This window comes from Pygocentrus nattereri, chromosome 20 (genome assembly GCF_015220715.1).
Source record: "Pygocentrus nattereri isolate fPygNat1 chromosome 20, fPygNat1.pri, whole genome shotgun sequence".
Taxonomy (NCBI): domain Eukaryota; kingdom Metazoa; phylum Chordata; class Actinopteri; order Characiformes; family Serrasalmidae; genus Pygocentrus; species Pygocentrus nattereri.
In genome coordinates, this window is record NC_051230.1 from 34,403,231 (window position 1) to 34,419,003 (window position 15,773).

General features: G+C 40.4%; 1 long non-coding RNA gene across 1 annotated transcript; it reads right to left on the reverse strand.

Annotated features, from left to right (window-relative positions):
* Window positions 1–641: 641 nt before the first annotated feature.
* LOC119261751 lies at window positions 642–13,149 on the reverse strand. The gene is made up of 3 exons (XR_005129169.1): window positions 13,096–13,149; window positions 12,694–12,821; window positions 642–688 (listed from the first exon to the last, which is right to left on the reverse strand). It is a non-coding gene; the product is annotated as an uncharacterized LOC119261751 (long non-coding RNA).
* Between the last annotated feature and the right edge of the window lie 2,624 nt (window positions 13,150–15,773).

The window sequence follows — 15,773 nt, forward strand, 5'->3', positions numbered from 1 at the left end:
GTGTATGTGGTGTTTCACTTCACGCATGGGTTAAATGCGGAGGTGGAATTTCCCCGTTTGTGGGATTTAAAAAAGTATCACTTAACACAACACATCCAACATTTTCCTGTATGTGTTCTCTACATTCTAGGTCTACCATGCTGTATGTGTTCCACCATGTTCTAGATCTACCATCCTGTAATGTCATGTCAAATGGTTCCACACAACTGTCTTAGGCAGCTTTTGAGATGATCTGTTGATCAGTTACTCAAGTGAGTCCTAGTTAACTGGGTGGATCGTTTTAATGTGTTTCGTCAAAATTCAAAATACAGTTGTGTTCCATTAATCTAAGAATGCAAATTTAATAGATCAGTTAAATCTACAGCGCTTTGTTGTTATTGTGTTACTGAGTCCTCGTTACACTAAGCAGTAGGTTATAGAGTAACGTGAACTAACAGCCCAGTGTGGCTAGGAGATTAATTATGGCTTTAACACACAATGGAAGCCAAGCCAGACAACATGAAGAGGGAGAGGAAAACAATTAAAACAATATGCAAATAGATGATGCAGGAACCAGTGGGAAAATGCTGAGTTTACAGAAAATGATTATTCACCAACAAAAGCTCTAATGGTGTTCTTACCAGTAGTTAGTGTAGTCATCGGTAGGATCAGGACACAGAGAGCAGAACTACAGGACTCCATGACTGACCTACAGACACACACACCATCAGTACTGACCAGGGGTCACTGTGTTAATGATTATATTCCATGATGATTTCCATAGATTAACACCAATATGTTAATCCTCATATTCCTGCATGTCATACATTCTTGAACACAACAATACATTTTAATTTAAATATATAGATGAAAACTGTCCTGGACTGATTGTAATCAGCAGCTTACAATGTCAAAATTCAAAAAGACAAAGTCGTGGTCCTGTGTCGACCCGTAAAAAATGATATATCTGTTATTTTTGGGCAGTGAAGAATGTAAACTGTACTGTAAAATGTACTGTACTACTGCTGCAATACTACACAGTGCTGTACTGTACTACTGCTGCAATACTACACAGTACTGTACTATACTACTGCTGGAATACTACACAGTACTGTACTATACTACTGCTGCAATACTACACAGTGCTGTACTGTACTACTGCTGCAATACTACACAGTACTGTACTGTACTACTGCTGCAATATTGCACAGTACTGTACTATACTACTGCTGCAATACTACACAGTGCTGTACTGTACTACTGCTGCAATACTACACAGTGCTGTACTATACTACTGCTGCAATACTACACAGTGCTATACTATACTACTGCTGCAATACTACACAGTGCTGTACTGTACTACTGCTGCAATATTGCACAGTACTGTACTACTGCTGCAATACTACACAGTACTGTACTATACTACTGCTGCAATACTACACAGTGCTGTACTGTACTACTGCTGCAATACTACACCGTACCGTACTATACTACTGCTGCAATACTACACAGTGCTATACTGTACTACTGCTGCACTACTACACAGTACTGTACTGTACTACTGCTGCAATACTACACAGTTCTGTACTGTACTACTGCTGCAATATTGCACAGTACTGTACTATACTACTGCTGCAATACTACACAGTGCTGTACTGTACTACTGCTGCAATACTACACAGTGCTGTACTATACTACTGCTGCAATACTACACAGTACTGTACTATACTACTGCTGCAATACTACACAGTGCTATACTATACTACTGCTGCAATACTACACAGTGCTGTACTGTACTACTGCTGCAATACTACACCGTACCGTACTATACTACTGCTGCAATACTACACAGTGCTATACTGTACTACTGCTGCACTACTACACAGTACTGTACTGTACTACTGCTGCAATACTACACAGTTCTGTACTGTACTACAGCTGCAATACTACAGTACTGTACTGTACTACTGCTGCAATACTACACAGTGCTGTACTGTACTACTGCTGCACTACTACACAGTACTGTACTGTACTACTGCTGCAATACTACACAGTGCTGTACTGTACTACTGCTGCAATACTACACAGTGCTATACTTTACTACTGCTGCAATACTACACAGTGCTGTACTGTACTACTGCTGCAATACTATGCAGTGCTATACTTTACTACTGCTGCAATACTACACAGTACTGTACCGTACTACTGCTGCAATATTACACAGTACTGTACTACTGCTGCAATACTACACAGTGCTATACTGTACTACTGCTGCAATACTACACAGTGCTGTACTGTACTACTGCTGCACTACTACACAGTACTGTACTGTACTACTGCTGCAATACTACACAGTGCTATACTGTACTACTGCTGCAATACTACACAGTGCTATACTATACTACTGCTGCAATACTACACAGTGCTGTACTGTACTACTGCTGCACTACTACACAGTGCTGTACTGTACTACTGCTGCAATACTACACAGTACTGTACTATAGTACTCCTGCAATACTACACAGTGCTGTACTGTACTACTGCTGCAATACTACACATTGCTGTACTGTACTACTGCTGCAATACTACACAGTACTGTACTATAGTACTCCTGCAATACTACACAGTGCTGTACTGTGCTACTGCTGCAATACTACCCAGTGCTATACTTTACTACTGCTGAAATACTACACAGTGCTGTACTGTACTACTGCTGCAATACTACACAGTACTGTACTGTACTACTGCTGCAATACTACGCAGTGCTATACTTTACTACTGCTGCAATACTACACAGTGCTGTACTATACTACTGCTGCACTACTACACAGTACTGTGCTGTACTACTGCTGCAATACTACATATTACTATACTGTACTACTGCTGCAATATTACACAGTGCTGTACTGTACTACTGCTGCAATACTACACAGTGCTGTACTGTACTACTGCTGCAATACTACATAGTACTGTACTATACTACTGCTGCAATACTACACAGTGCTATACTGTACTACTGCTGCACTACTACACAGTACTGTACTGTACTACTGCTGCAATACTACACAGTGCTGTACTGTACTACTGCTGCAATACTACACAGTACTGTACTGTACTACTGCTGCAATACTACAGTACTGTACTGTACTATTGCTGCACTACTACACAGTACTGTACTGTACTACTGCTGCAATACTACACAGTGCTATACTGTACTACTGCTGCAATACTACACAGTGCTGTACTGTACTACTGCTGCACTACTACACAGTACTGTACTGTACTACTGCTGCAATACTACACAGTGCTATACTGTACTACTGCTGCGATACTACACAGTGCTGTACTATACTACTGCTGCGATACTACACAGTGCTGTACTGTACTACTGCTGCACTACTACACAGTGCTGTACTGTACTAATGCTGCAATACTACACAGTGCTGTACTGTACTACTGCTGCAATACTACACAGTACTGTACTATAGTACTCCTGCAATACTACACAGTGCTGTACTGTACTACTGCTGCAAGACTACACAGTGCTATACTGTACTACTGCTGCAATACTACACAGTGCTGTACTGTACTACTGCTGCAATACTACGCAGTGCTATACTGTACTACTGCTGCAATACTACGCAGTGCTGTACTGTACTACTGCTGCAATACTACACAGTGCTGTACTGTACTACTGCTGCAATACTACACAGTGCTATACTGTACTACTGCTGCAATACTACACAATGCTGTACTGTACTACTGCTGCAATACTACACAGTGCTATACTGTACTACTGCTGCAATACTACACAGTGCTGTACTGTACTACTGCTGCAATACTACGCAGTGCTATACTGTACTACTGCTGCAATACTACGCAGTGCTGTACTGTACTACTGCTGCAATACTACACAGTGCTATACTGTACTACTGCTGCAATACTACGCAGTGCTATACTTTACTACTGCTGCAATACTACACAGTGCTGTACTATACTACTGCTGCACTACTACACAGTACTGTACTGTACTACTGCTGCAATACTACACAGTGCTGTACTGTACTACTGCTGCAATACTACACCGTACCGTACTATACTACTGCTGCAATACTACACAGTGCTGTACTGTACTACTGCTGCAATACTACACAGTGCTATACTGTACTACTGCTGCAATACTACGCAGTGCTATACTTTACTACTGCTGCAATACTACACAGTGCTGTACTATACTACTGCTGCACTACTACACAGTACTGTACTGTACTACTGCTGCAATACTACACAGTGCTGTACTGTACTACTGCTGCAATACTACACCGTACCGTACTATACTACTGCTGCAATACTACACAGTGCTATACTGTACTACTGCTGCAATACTACACAATGCTGTACTGTACTACTGCTGCAATACTACACAGTACTGTACTGTACTACTGCTGCAATACTACACAGTGCTGTACTGTACTACTGCTGCACTACTACACAGTACTGTACTGTACTACTGCTGCAATACTACACAGTGCTGTACTGTACTACTGCTGCACTACTACACAGTACTGTACTGTACTACTGCTGCAATACTACACAGTGCTATACTGTACTACTGCTGCAATACTACACAATGCTGTACTGTACTACTGCTGCAATACTACACAGTGCTATACTGTACTACTGCTGCAATACTACACAGTACTGTACTGTACTACTGCTGCAATACGACGCAGTGCTATACTGTACTACTGCTGCAATACTACGCAGTGCTGTACTGTACTACTGCTGCAATACTACACAGGGCTATACTGTACTACTGCTGCAATACTACGCAGTGCTATACTTTACTACTGCTGCAATACTACACAGTGCTGTACTATACTACTGCTGCACTACTACACAGTACTGTACTGTACTACTGCTGCAATACTACACAGTGCTGTACTTTACTACTGCTGCAATACTACACCGTACCGTACTATACTACTGCTGCAATACTACGCAGTGCTGTACTGTACTACTGCTGCACTACTACACAGTGCTGTACTGTACTACTGCTGCAATACTACACAGTGCTTTACTGTACTACTGCTGCAATACTACACAGTGCTGTACTGTACTACTGCTGCAATACTACACAGTGCTATACTGTACTACTGCTGCAATACTACACAATGCTGTACTGTACTACTGCTGCAATACTACACAGTGCTATACTGTACTACTGCTGCAATACTACACAGTACTGTACTGTACTACTGCTGCAATACTACGCAGTGCTATACTGTACTGTACTACTGCTGCAATATTACACAGTACTGTACTACTGCTGCAATACTACACAGTGCTGTACTATGCTACTGCTGCAATACTACGCAGTGCTGTACTGTACTACTGCTGCAATACTACACAGTGCTTTACTGTACTACTGCTGCAATACTACACAATGCTGTACTGTACTACTGCTGCAATACTACACAGTGCTATACTGTACTACTGCTGCAATACTACACAGTACTGTACTGTACTACTGCTGCAATACTACGCAGTGCTATACTGTACTACTGCTGCAATACTACACAGTACTGTACTGTACTACTGCTGCAATACTACGCAGTGCTATACTGTACTGTACTACTGCTGCAATATTACACAGTACTGTACTACTGCTGCAATACTACACAGTGCTGTACTATGCTACTGCTGCAATACTACGCAGTGCTGTACTGTACTACTGCTGCACTACTACACAGTGCTGTCCTGTACTACTGCTGCAATACTACACAGTGCTTTACTGTACTACTGCTGCAATACTACACAATGCTGTACTGTACTACTGCTGCAATACTACACAGTGCTATACTGTACTACTGCTGCAATACTACACAGTACTGTACTGTACTACTGCTGCAATACTACGCAGTGCTATACTGTACTACTGCTGCAATACTACGCAGTGCTGTACTGTACTACTGCTGCAATACTACGCAGTGCTATACTTTACTACTGCTGCAATACTACACAGTGCTGTACTATACTACTGCTGCAATACTACACCGTACCGTACTATACTACTGCTGCAATACTACACAGTGCTATACTGTACTACTGCTGCACTACTACACAGTACTGTACTGTACTACTGCTGCAATACTACAGTACTGTACTGTACTACTGCTGCAATACTACACAGTGCTGTACTGTACTACTGCTGCACTACTACTCAGTACTGTACTGTACTACTGCTGCAATACTACACAGTGCTATACTGTACTACTGCTGCAATACTACACAGTGCTGTACTGTACTACTGCTGCACTACTACACATTACTGTACTGTACTACTGCTGCAATATTACACTGTACTGTACTACTGCTGCGATACTACACAGTGCTGTACTATACTACTGCTGCAATACTACACAGTGCTGTACTGTACTACTGCTGCAATACTACACCGTACCGTACTATACTACTGCTGCAATACTACACAGTGCTGTACTGTACTACTGCTGCAATACTACACAGTACTGTACTATAGTACTCCTGCAATACTACACAGTGCTATACTGTACTACTGCTGCAATACTACACAGTGCTGTACTGTACTACTGCTGCAATACTACACAGTGCTATACTGTACTACTGCTGCGATACTACACAGTGCTGTACTGTACTACTGCTGCAATACTTTACAGTGCTATACTGTACTACTGCTGCGATACTACACAGTGCTGTACTGTACTACTGCTGCACTACTACACAGTGCTGTACTGTACTACTGCTGCAATACTACACAGTGCTGTACTGTACTACTGCTGCAATATTACACAGTACTGTACTACTGCTGCAATACTACACAGTGCTGTACTATGCTACTGCTGCAATACTACGCAGTGCTGTACTGTACTACTGCTGCAATACTACACAGTGCTTTACTGTACTACTGCTGCAATACTACACAGTGCTGTACTGTACTACTGCTGCAATACTACACAGTACTGTACTGTACTACTGCTGCAATACTACGCAGTGCTATACTGTACTACTGCTGCAATACTACGCAGTGCTGTACTGTACTACTGCTGCAATACTACACAGTGCTATACTGTACTACTGCTGCAATACTACGCAGTGCTATACTTTACTACTGCTGCAATACTACACAGTGCTGTACTATACTACTGCTGCAATACTACACAGTACTGTACTGTACTACTGCTGCAATACTACACAGTGCTGTACTGTACTACTGCTGCAATACTACACCGTACCGTACTATACTACTGCTGCAATACTACACAGTGCTATACTGTACTACTGCTGCACTACTACACAGTACTGTACTGTACTACTGCTGCAATACTACACAGTACTGTACTGTACTACTGCTGCAATACTACAGTACTGTACTGTACTACTGCTGCAATACTACACAGTGCTGTACTGTACTACTGCTGCACTACTACACAGTACTGTACTGTACTACTGCTGCAATACTACACAGTGCTATACTGTACTACTGCTGCAATACTACACAGTGCTGTACTGTACTACTGCTGCACTACTACACATTACTGTACTGTACTACTGCTGCAATATTACACTGTACTGTACTACTGCTGCGATACTACACAGTGCTGTACTATACTACTGCTGCAATACTACACAGTGCTGTACTGTACTACTGCTGCAATACTACACCGTACCGTACTATACTACTGCTGCAATACTACACAGTGCTGTACTGTACTACTGCTGCAATACTACACAGTACTGTACTATAGTACTCCTGCAATACTACACAGTGCTATACTGTACTAATGCTGCAATACTACACAGTGCTATACTGTACTACTGCTGCAATACTACACAGTGCTGTACTGTACTACTGCTGCACTACTACACAGTACTGTACTGTACTACTGCTGCAATACTACACAGTGCTGTACTGTACTACTGCTGCAATACTACACAGTGCTATACTGTACTACTGCTGCGATACTACACAGTGCTGTACTGTACTACTGCTGCAATACTTTACAGTGCTATACTGTACTACTGCTGCGATACTACACAGTGCTGTACTGTACTACTGCTGCACTACTACACAGTGCTGTACTGTACTACTGCTGCAATACTACACAGTGCTGTACTGTACTACTGCTGCAATATTACACAGTACTGTACTACTGCTGCAATACTACACAGTGCTGTACTATGCTACTGCTGCAATACTACACAGTGCTGTACTGTACTACTGCTGCAATACTACACAGTACTGTACTGTACTACTGCTGCAATACTACACAGTGCTGTACTGTACTACTCCTGCAATACTACACAGTGCTGTACTGTACTACTGCTGCAATACTACACAGTACTATACTGTACTACTGCTGCGATACTACACAGTGCTGTACTGTACTACTGCTGCAATACTACACAGTGCTGTACTGTACTACTGCTGCAATATTACACAGTACTGTACTACTGCTGCAATACTACACAGTGCTGTACTATACTACTGCTGCAATACTACACAGTCCTGTACTGTACTACTGCTGCAATACTACACCGTACCGTACTATACTACTGCTGCAATACTACACAGTGCTATACTGTACTACTGCTGCACTACTACACAGTACTGTACTGTACTACTGCTGCAATACTACACAGTGCTGTACTGTACTACTGCTGCACTACTACACAGTACTGTACTGTACTACTGCTGCAATACTACACAGTGCTATACTGTACTACTGCTGCAATACTACACAGTGCTGTACTGTACTACTGCTGCACTACTACACATTACTGTACTGTACTACTGCTGCAATACTACACAGTGCTATACTGTACTACTGCTGCGATACTACACAGTGCTGTACTATACTACTGCTGCAATACTACACAGTGCTGTACTGTACTACTGCTGCACTACTACACAGTGCTGTACTGTACTACTGCTGCAATACTACACAGTACTGTACTATAGTACTCCTGCAATACTACACAGTGCTATACTGTACTACTGCTGCAATACTACACAGTGCTATACTGTACTACTGCTGCAATACTACACAGTGCTGTACTGTACTACTGCTGCACTACTACACAGTACTGTACTGTACTACTGCTGCAATACTACACAGTGCTATACTGTACTACTGCTGCAATACTACACAGTGCTGTACTGTACTACTGCTGCAATACTATACAGTGCTATACTGTACTACTGCTGCGATACTACACAGTGCTGTACTGTACTACTGCTGCACTACTACACAGTGCTGTACTGTACTACTGCTGCGATACTACACAGTGCTGTACTGTACTACTGCTGCACTACTACACAGTGCTGTACTGTACTACTGCTGCGATACTACACAGTGCTGTACTGTACTACTGCTGCAATACTACACAGTGCTATACTGTACTACTGCTGCGATACTACACAGTGCTGTACTGTACTACTGCTGCACTACTACACAGTGCTGTACTGTACTACTGCTGCAATACTACACAGTGCTGTACTGTACTACTGCTGCAATATTACACAGTACTGTACTACTGCTGCAATACTACACAGTGCTGTACTGTACTACTGCTGCAATACTACACAGTACTGTACTGTACTACTGCTGCAATATTACACAGTGCTGTACTGTACTACTGCTGCAATACTACACAGTACTGTACTATAGTACTCCTGCAATACTACACAGTGCTGTACTGTACTACTGCTGCAATACTACACAGTACTATACTGTACTACTGCTGCGATACTACACAGTGCTGTACTGTACTACTGCTGCACTACTACACAGTGCTGTACTGTACAACTGCTGCAATACTACACAGTGCTGTACTGTACTACTGCTGCAATATTACACAGTACTGTACTACTGCTGCAATACTACACAGTGCTGTACTATACTACTGCTGCAATACTACACAGTGCTGTACTGTACTACTGCTGCAATATTACACAGTACTGTACTACTGCTGCAATACTACACAGTGCTGTACTATACTACTGCTGCAATACTACACAGTACTGTACTGTACTACTGCTGCACTACTACACAGTGCTGTACTGTACTACTGCTGCAATACTACACAGTACTGTACTATAGTACTCCTGCAATACTACACAGTGCTGTACTGTACTACTGCTGCAATACTACACAGTACTGTACTGTACTACTGCTGCAATACTACACAGTGCTGTACTGTACTACTGCTGCAATACTACACAGTACTGTACTATAGTACTCCTGCAATACTCTACAATATGAAGCGCACTGCCATGTTCAAGGCAGATCATGGCTCACTGAGTGGACGTGGCTACGTGTTCAGAAGACCTGTTACTCCAAATGAGTTAGAGAGGTTAACACTTTCTTTTAAGACCCGCCCCCTTTTTAAAAGTGCCAAAAGTCAGAAGCAAAAGAAATATTCCAGTAGCAAAAATACATCAGCAAACTGGCCAAATGGGTAATGCATTTATATCAGAATGAGTGAAAATGAGTAGTAATCTTAGGTTTGATTCAACTCTCATTATTTATATTTGTAACAAATTTTGAGCTTTTGGATGCTTAAAGTTTTGCTTATGGATTTTATTATTTATTTGAAACTTTTCAATTACATAAATAACTCCATCTTATAGATTTTGTCTGCACTACAAAAAAAACACCCACATTTGGAGGGCTGGCATGTCAGACAGTTACTGTATTTATGAGAACACATTTCAGCCTAACAGCGATATTCAGCTTATAATGACAATAAAGTTCAATTCAATTGAATTGAAGAACCCAGTTATCCCAAGTGTTATAACAGTTATCCCAAGTGTTATAACAGCCAATTCATTAAAGTTACTTAGGCCTACTGTGCTTTTCCAACTCTTGTGGGATTTCCACCTAGTCAAGAGATGCATAGAGAAGTAAATGACGTCTGTTTTACTAAAACAGGATGTATCTCACATTACTCGAGAGTTTTGAGAGAGGAGAACTTGATTTCTGTATCATAATTTACTGAATATTAGTTTAAATGTAGTCTTTTGCCATCAGCAGCTAAAGAGACTGTATGGGCTCTGTCTACTGGCAAACTGGGTGTCTTTCCTCATTTATTTATTAAATCTGTGTTGTCTTTCCTCCAAGGCTGCATTGTCTTATCACTTAGTACACTTACGTTAAATGCTTTGGTTAATCGATTTAACCAACAATGGTTAAATTAACCCTGGAAAATGAAATTATTAGTTCAGACGACAACAACAACAAAATTGCATTTTTATTTCTATTCTATTCCATTACTAAATTTTGATTGTATATTTAATTTAAGGCTATTGTGCCATTTTCTGATCAATATATTCTTTTCTGTTTTTTCCTGGAGCTTAAACATGAATAACTTGGAAACTACATAAAAGTGAAGAAAATTGAAGGCTGTTCTCTGACAAAAGTGGATATTAATGCATGTACATCTGTTCCTCTAATGTCCTGAAAGAAAATGAAAGGGATTAAATGAGCTAATAGAGGTTCATGGTACAAAGGTACAAAGGTCTGCAGTAACTGGAAAGCCCTGTTACATAGGGCTGTGGGGCTAGAACTTGGCCAATCTGGTCTGATCCTCTTCTAACCGTTTCTGTAACCTGTCGCTGATGACGGTTCCAGTTTCAGACAGACTGCCCACTGGTCTGCTTCATCAGCGAAAGGAAATGTTGAAATATCAACCACTTTCATGACATCTTGTGATATGAAACTGTCTGATGCATCGTGTTTAGGACAGAATGAGGTAAAACTGCTCACAAGGTGAAAGGTTTGGTGTAATCGCTGATTCTGCTGAACAGGAAACTCATCCAGGGGATTCTCACCAATGTACAAAAACAGGGGTACATTAGAACTGAACTGGGGGGTTGGTTTAGTGTGGTGGGTAACATCTACACTACACCGATAAGAGTCCTTGGGCTAAACTCCTAACACTACCTTCACCTCCCTGTGCGAAAGTGACTCCGGATAATTGCATCTACTAAAATGTCATAAATGTAACTGTTATGTCAGCATATTGTTTCCTCAAATGAGCGTAAGATAAACCACTGGTGTGCCGTATTTTCACCAGTCCAGTATTGTAAGTTAATAAAGCACACAGTTTTTCATGTTGTCAGTATTAAACAAACTCCCTAACATAGTAAACTTAGTTCTAACACAGTAAAACCTCACATATAAGTATGTTTTTGTCTGACCTTCCATGTCAGAAACTCTTAAGAAAGACGGTTCTTCAGTGGTTTCTTAGTAAAAGCAGAGGTTCTGTAGAAATACAAACCATCAAAGATCCATTTACATGCATAAATGGATTTATATAGACCAATGGTTCTTCAGACTGATGGAGAATGTGTTGTATATGGTTTATATAGAACCTTTTTGAAAATGTTTCTATGGAGCACCAAAAAGGGTTATGCTGGTGTCATAACCTTGACATCGTAATAACAGAAGAACCCTGTTTGAACCATTTTCAAAAAGGTTCCATATGAAAAACGTAGCTACAACAAATTCTCCATCAATTTGAAAGACCTTCCATTGTCTTTACTAAAGAACCTTCAAAGCTTTAGTGAAGGTACTTCCAGGAAGAACTCTAATGCAACTTCATTCATCCATTAGTCTACTCCTGACCATTCACAGGCCTACATCAGTCTCTAAAATGACTCAACTTACGTACCTATTCTGCTGCTTTCAGGTGCCTATGTTCCAACGTTCTCCTCCTTCGTAGCCTCCACCACCAATTTGGTCCCTCTCAGTTGACTGAGTAGGCTCCGCCCCTGCTGTCTCGATCTGGCAGGATCAAGCCTTTGTTGTAAAACCAATACAAACCCAAAATTCTATTATTACTATTATTATTAATATTATTATTGTTGTTGTTGTTGTTGTTATTGTTACTACTACAACAAAAAGTATTTTGCTAAGAAAACATCATTGATGTCATGGTTAATTTAATCTGTATTTTTTTACTGTGCAGCTTCACGTCACCATTTTACAAAACTGTTCAACAGTTGGTTGAAGTTAAAATTCAGACCAGAACCTAAAACGCTGCTCATGCTGCTATAAGCTGTAATAAACTTACCTTCCTTCTGCTGTGCTGTGAACTCTGCGCTCTTTCTGTACAGACAAGCTGAAATGTTTTACTTTCCTTTCTTTACATCTGTTTTAGGGAAGTGGGGATCAAGGGTGGACGCATTGAAACAGGCCAAACGGTGGCGATGGTCAGTTTTTTCACTGTGGCTGGACTGTTGGTTTAAAGCAGCGTTACCTGAATATCGTCCACGTTCTTCAACAGAACCTGTGAACCCAACACTCATGAGAGCAGCTCACTTGAGAGCCGATCGTCTTAAGGTACAGGACAAATGCCTTAAAGCTGCTGTGCAGTGTTAGAATAAGAGCTTTGAGGGGAAGTTACAAAATAAAAGAATAAACAACAACAGACAGGAGTCAAGGAGCTTCCCATGGACCCACCAAGCTTTACAAAGCTTTTACCTTCTGGAAAGGGACTCTTATTATGCCTCATCCCTATTTTTGTGTGTTCACATTTGTCTGTATTTACAAAATTCTCTCAGTTTGGTCACCAAAACCCTAAAAGTCATTTATTTGTAAGATTGTCAGTGTAAAGGTTTGGGAACATGAATAAATGACAGATTCTTGTTTTTATTACATTTTATAAAATATCCAAACTTCTCTGGAAAGTTAGGAAAATTGGAAGATTCCATATATTTATTATGTTCTTACAAGCAAATCATGTTCGTAAAAGTTTTTACAAACACAGAATAAATACATGTACAACAAACAAAAGAACCACACTAGTTTTACATTCAAGCTACAAAGCTAATGTAAGTGAAAGGTCATAAAAACGCCCTTCTCTGAATTTATGTTTCATTTTTATTAAAGTTTAATGTTTAAATCATTGTTTAAATTGTTTAATGATGTAAGATTTGTAGTAACACTCATTTGTTTGAGTATGTATAAGGACAGTGAAGCTGATAAGCTGGACAATGAGTGGAGATACAAGGAGATGGACATAATGAAGTGGCCAGTCTGTGTATTATATTGTATTATATTAGATAATATACTTTATTATATACATGGGCCAACTTCTATAGCTGATATAGTGCAATTACAGTAACTATTTCACTGAGAAATAAAGTTCAAAACCTGAATGTGTGTACATTCACCACCTGTCAGTCTCGCTGAAGTCATTCCTCAAGGCCCCTTGACTCCACATTCATCTTACATTTGTACCTAAAGAACCAGGTTCCTTCAGTTTTCACACTGTTCTAGATAAATAAACCAGCGCTTTAGAACTTCTCCTTACAGACTGTATGCATAAAACTGTATAACTGCAGCTGACAGCGCTGACAAGCTGGACCATCCCTGCTCTGCTCCACTGGGCACCTCACTGTAGCTCATTTTTATTTCATTAGTTTATTCTGTTTATTAGCTGGTACAGTCTGATCAGCATAGTGCTGAGGGTTATTAACACTGCTGCCCTCTGGTGGCTAAATAGGGCAAAACTGCACATTTTTCATTTCTTTATTTTTGACTGTTTACAGATTTTGGTGATTTATAGACAGATGTGGGTGTATAATTGTTGCATTTATAAGCATTAGTATTAATATCTTATTGACCAGTTACTGAGGGCATTTCAGACATTACAGCCCAGTACACACAGTTACGGCAGATTAGACCTGAATCATTTTCATAGAGATATTACAGCTGCTTGTGATGATGTCCTGAAAACATCTGAAGCGCACAGAGAAGTTTGAATCTGACTCTCCAGTTAAGTCTAGAAAGGCACCTGAACCCTGATGGACTCAGTGGAGAAGCTCATGTTCTATATTTTCCTTTAATCTGCTCTTAATATGCGCAGGTTTATGTATCAAAAACAGTTTTGTTCCCTGTGTGTGAGATGGTGCTCCATTAAAACAAACAGCTTGTCTGTATCCTAAAATTTTAGACCATGTCAATTCAAATTAAAGACACTTTAATGCGTATAAAGGGTTTAACTTGTAACATGCAATTTCACATAAATTAAGACGTTTTAATGACCACAGGCCCCCATGGAAGGGACATTTCTCTACTCCACAGGGTTTTTTCTTCACCTTTACTTTGTCATTTTACCACAATGAACAGAAAGTGAACGACAAACATGTCACGTTCATGTTAGTCAGTTTAATAAGACGATTCAAGTCATATTGGATGTATTTTTATATGTAATGCATACAATCACAGCATAAACAAAAATCTATTAGGCCAGTAATTAGAGTTTCTGTATCATTTAGAAACACTGGATTAAAAACAGTCAATAAACTTCATGAAGATCAATACTGCACCAAAGGCAGTATATTAATACTCTGCTACTCTGTAAGTTTTGGGGATTTGGTGTAACTGTGTGTGTGTAACTGCACTCCCAGTGTGTGGAAGAACATTCTGTAGGGTGGGTTGTGCTTCGGCCCCCTTCCCCGAGAGGATGAATCAGATGATTGAAAGAGAATTCAAAGAGAACTCAGAGTAAACGTGGTGAAGGAGCATCTTCTGAGGATGTGAGTGGATTACCTACTACTATCATCACATCGTCATCAGTATAATCTTGACTTTGAGGTTATTTGAGACCTAAACATCGCGCCGGACCTTTATTTCGAGTCTGTTTATGTGACGTTAACATGTAAAAACGGATGGCGTGCTGTGAAAAACTCCCAAACTGATGCCTCTTACTTTTAAAAGTGATTTCAAGCTTTACAGGGAAACTTT